The 5,648-nt window shown below is 34.5% G+C and overlaps 1 protein-coding gene across 1 annotated transcript in view; it reads right to left on the reverse strand.

Moving 5' to 3' along the window:
- The window catches only part of Rapgef6 (Rap guanine nucleotide exchange factor (GEF) 6), a 206,744-nt gene that overhangs the window by 162,411 nt on the left and 38,685 nt on the right, over positions 1-5,648 (reverse strand). The window lies entirely within an intron of this gene.

Here is a 5,648-nt window from a genome sequence, read left to right on the forward strand (position 1 = left end):
AAAAAAAAAAAAAAAAAAAAGAATATGTATATAAACATTAATCATAGCAGTAATCTAAATATCTAGTACTAAAAGCAACCTAAATATATAGTACTATTAGAGTGATTTAATAGATCATAGTATAATCACTATTATGGGCACTATACAATTATTACAAACTACAACTACATAAAGGCATAAGTACATGTAAAGAAGTGCATATAAAGCAGTCAAACAGAATATATACATACCATAAAGAAAAGACAAATGCACATATAAGGCATAATACAGAAAAAAACCCAGCATAGCAGGATTGGGACTAAGGGTGAATTATTATTACTATTATTGCTAAATCATGCCTAGATGGAAAAGAGGTGCTTAAAAGTGGGCACAACTAACAGTTCTCAAGAATTCAGAGAAAGAAGGGGAAGAAAGGGTTATCAATACTCAGGGAACATTTGGCAATTGGTGCTATTTTAGTATAATCTACTTTTGAAATATTTCACTTTAGGTTAGAAAATATTTGCTCATAAACGTATGTCACTTCCCAGGAAGAACCAGGCAAGACATAAGATGCTTGAAAGATATGCTCAGAGCCTACTTGTGGGAGAGAATTATATTTATAGATTAGGCCGCTGATGAGTATTTACATCTGTACCTAATTTAAAATTTAACAGGCTAAATGAATCTCCAGTAGCCTGATTTAAGTAATTCTAATTTAAAGCCACTTTAATCTATTTTAAAGGACCTGTGCTTTATGATTTTTTCCTAAATCATGAAACTCCTAAGCAAAACTTTTGTCTAATGCTGTATAATCCTTTATGCAACTCAATTACTTTTACCAAAAGTTCCGGTTTTTCAGATTTCCCTTTTTAATACTCACTTGCTAGAGGTTTACACTAAAATGTGATGTTGGACAGTAAAATCCTAAATTTTACCTTTGTTCAAGTTTATACTCATTAAGCCTTTTAAGCCTTAATAACCAGGCACAGTGAGGAAAACACTTAAGGAAAAACTATACATTTTCATTAAAAAAAAATTCCTAAAAATTCTCTTCATAATTTTATAAAACCAATGAAAGGAAATTTACACAGTAATCTTACTGAGATCTGACTCATCTCTAAGATAAAGGAATACTAGTACTCAGAAGAAAAACATTCTTAAGATGTTTCTTATTCCTAGGCTACATCAGGCACCATAAATGCCCACGTCATGTCAACTCCAAGTCTCAAATGTGCACTTGGTTCTAGACAGACTTGTTTCTGACTAATCTTCATCCTAACCCTCATCCAATCCTTACACTAACCCACTAACACTGGAACTCACAGTCTGACATCTGGAAAATATCTTACATTCTCGATGTGTTCTCCCGGTATTTCCTGAGGACAATGCTTCCTCTACTACCACTTCAAAATGGTACATGTTTTCTCTCACGCATTCCTCCTATCAATGGAGCTAGAGACAAATCAGTGTCCTCTCCTTTTACCTAATTCTAAACCATGTTTTTCCTCTTCTCACTAAAAATTATAACTTTGAATCTTAGAACATCAGATCATACCCTTACTGTCTTCTGACACAACCAATTACAAACAGCAAGGATCACTCCTCGTTTCTTACAGATTTTAAATCTTGGTTTATAAATACCCTAATATTATTTTTGACAGATTTTGTAATGACATTAATATTAATCCTTCTGACATGATGAATTATGTTTCTTGATCTCTTCTTTAAAGATCTTACTCTGTATTCCACTTCAGACATGCACTTTCATGGTCAATCACCAGAAATCTTGCATCAGCAATAACAATAACACCTTTATAATCTGAAGTCCAAGCATCTGTTCTTCTTTCTCACTCATTCTGTTACCCAGACTTCCAAAATCTATTTGTTCTCTAATGATCCCACCATCTTTTTTCTGTTCTTCTTTTCTGAACCCAACACAAACTCCACATTAAATTACCATTATCATTCTTTTGCAAGCACTCCCTCAACTGCCCTTATTCTCATGTTATTTGTACTTAGTAGGCTAGATAAATCCAACTCTCTGCCTACCTCCACTTCTATCCCAGCAACAGAACGTGGCTGATGAGAAAACACAGCTATCATAAACTTCAGGTGGGCTTTCAGAGTTGCCTAGCAACCATAATTATCTCTGGATCCATTTAGTCCACTCTCATCAAATATCAGATATTTCTTTCCTCATCCAAACTCTCAATTCATTATCTTTATTCCTTAGTCATTGAGAAAATACAAGCTATCGAAGAAAACTTCCCCTAACAGCTACCACATACATCACACAGCATTCTCACCTGCATCAAGACATCTATGTATACTCTTGTCTGCCAAAGTCAAAACCAAACAAAACATATCTAAATACTTTCTATGGGAAGACAGATTAATAGTTCAACTTTTCATACAGTGGCAATTAATAAAAATTATCATGACTGCTGAGAATGGAACCAAATCTAAAACAAACAGGAAAAATATTATTTTTAATATGCTCAAGAAAAAAAAAGCACAAGATAGCTTGACCTACACACGGAGATCCATTAAATAAAGTAGAAACCTACAACTGAAAAATGCAATTAAAAATAAAAATTCAAATGGTGGGCTTAATATAAACATTAAGAACAACAGAATTTGGAATCTATGAATCAGAAAATAAGTCAGAGAAAATACAGGAACAGAGAAAAAAGGGTGGAAAACACAGAAAACAGTATGAACAAAATAGGGACAAAGGAAACCAAGGGAGAAACAGGAAATGGAATTAAGAAGCAACAGGAAAAAGTACTGGCTAAGGATTTTTTTAAAGCTGATGAGAAACACTACATCACAGAATGAATGAGTTCTACAGATCCTGAACAAAATAAATCCAAAAGAATCACAGGAACATTAGATGCAACTGCTGACAAGCAAAGAAAAAAAATCTCAGTAGCAGCCTGGGCAAAAAAATGTGTTAACTGCAAAGGAGTAACAGTAACATTAACTGCTGAGTCTTCAACATTTGCACAAGCCAGAACATGACAGAACAACATTTTAAAAGTTTTAAGGAAAAAACTGCTAAGCTAGAATTCTAGACGGATCAAAAATTATGCTTCTTAAACATTACTGTGAAAAATTAAAGGTAACCAAATAAAGAGTACACACTTCTGCAGACTTAAATATATTTACATAGATGTACTTACAAAAATGTCAAGTCTTTCTAAAATAATTTAGCTTTAATGCTATTCTAAGCTCGTACCTCTCCAACAAGTTTTTATATGTATACATGTGTGAAAACACACACTATGAAATGTCAAAATATGTAGAATAATTGAGAGGGCACAAATAGCATGAAGATAAACCAAAACAAGCAAAATACAGAGAGGAAAAAATATGTATGTATAAGCGGCTGCTACAACATACCAGGGGAGAAGGTTTTCCAACTAATGTGCTGGGTCAAATGAACACCAACACAGGTAAACAACAAACTATGTCAATGATTAAATCTAAGCTTTGAATAAAAATTTTCAATTTTGGAAAACTCGCATTTAATACTGAGCTTCATACTTTCCTACGCTTTTTGGAAGAAACCAGTACAGAAAGTGAGCAAATGTCACTTTTCGTAATTTATTTAAAAAATGTGCCCACATGAGAAAACTATACAACCCAGTACCATCAATACTTCCCAAATGACCAATGTATGCTGTTACAAAATCAGGCATGGGCCGGGTGTGGTGGTACACACCTGTAATCCCAGCACTCAGGAGGCTGAGGCAGGAGGATCATTGTGAGTTTGAGGCTAGCCTGGGCTACAAGGCCAGCCTGAACTGCACAGCGAGACCCTGTCTCAAAAACAAAACAAAAAAAAACAAAAAAACCCCTCAAAAAACCACCAAAATCATGCATGGGTAAATGATTCATTCAAAGTGCAAGATAAACCAATGTACCCCATCATTCTCCAAGTATTGGGGGCTGAACCCAGGGGTACCTACCACTAAGCTACATTCCCAACCCTTTTTGAGACAGAGTTACACTAAATTGCCCAGGCTGGCCCCAAACTTTCAATCTTTCTGCCTCAGCTTCCCAAGTTGCTGGAATTAAAGACCAATAGTTTTTAATGCAACAGAATATTAATAAATTCATTGATTAAAATCTCAGATTCCATGTTGTTACTAACACATAAGAAACTTAAGGCTACTAATATACTAATTTTTCCAACCTCTTCTCTGTGTTGGGTCAGATCTCTTTCATATAAAAATAAATATCACAGCAGATTGAATAAAGATGGTATGAGAATCTAAGGTCAACCAGGTATTAGATTTGCAAAATACAACTTTTTTCATTTGGAAAGAAATCGTTTCTCAGCAAATATACAATATGTTATTTGTGCCTGCAAGTAATTAACATATTTATTTTTAAATGAGTATTTTTAAATTAAGGTACATGAGTCTTGACTTTTACCTCACACCATCAACAAAAATCAATTATAAAAATTTGCAACTGCAGAGTTAAATTTGAGAAGCAAAACACCGCAACTTTTAATGGAAAGACAGAAATTTCTCAAATCCTCACAAATCTGAGAATGGGAAAGACTGAGTTTTTAAAATAGGACATGGAAAGTACTCATCAGGCTGGCAGTGCAGCTCAGTGGCTCAGTGCCTGCCTGGCAAGCGCAAGGCCCTGAGTTCTATTCCTGGTACCATAAAAAATAAGAAAAGTACTCTTCACAAGGGGAAAAGCTGAGGAACTTAGAAATTTCCTTCAAAGATGCTATCAACAGAGTGTAAAGAGAAAAACTGCACAGAAGTTCAAAAAAAAACTTCAGTGGGTGAGATATGTGCAGTAAGTACAGTATACCCCACAAACAACCCTGATTAAGAATTCATTAAATAATTTTTACAAATTAATCAAAACTAGATAACCCAACTGAAAAATGATAAAAATGTCAATCAAGACTTTTCTTTTTTTTTTTTTTTTTAAACATACATGCTACTTTTTATTTATTTATTCATTTGTCTTTTTGAGACAGAGTCTCGCTATGCAGTTCAGGCTGGCCTTGAGCTCACTTTGTAACCCAGGCTGGTCTCAAACTTGCAATGATCTTCCTGCCTCAGCCTCCTGAGTGCTAGAATTACAGGCGTGCGCCACCACGCCTGGCTGATTTCTGTTGTCCAAAGAGTCCATAAAAATATGAAAATCATTTATCATTAGTAAGAAAACATAAAATAAAATCACAATGAGACAATGAAATAATCAGCAAAATAGCTAAAATTCCAAAACAAGCAAACAAAAAAACACTGACCATTTTAAGTGTTATGAAAGATGTAGAACAACTGGAACTTACTATACTAGTTACGTAGATTGAATGAAGTGCAACTAGTATATAAAATTCCCAGAATCTTCTAAAATTGACCAAACTTTCAATATTTCTACTCCTAGGAAGATGCCCAATAGCAATCAATAAAAGGCATAAAGAGAAAACAACAAAAATGTTCACAGAAATTATATATATAATCTGTTATTTTCACACAAATATATACCATACAGCGGTGAAAAAGAATAAGTGAGCTGGGTGTGGTGGCACACGCCTGTAATCCTAGTCCTCAGGAGGCTGAGGCAGGAGGATCGTTGCGAGTTCAAGACCAGCCTGGACTACAAAGTGAGTTCAAGGCCAACCTGAACTGCAC

This window comes from Chinchilla lanigera, unplaced genomic scaffold (assembly GCF_000276665.1).
Source record: "Chinchilla lanigera isolate Chin_1 unplaced genomic scaffold, ChiLan1.0 scaffold00007, whole genome shotgun sequence".
In the NCBI taxonomy this organism is placed as follows: domain Eukaryota; kingdom Metazoa; phylum Chordata; class Mammalia; order Rodentia; family Chinchillidae; genus Chinchilla; species Chinchilla lanigera.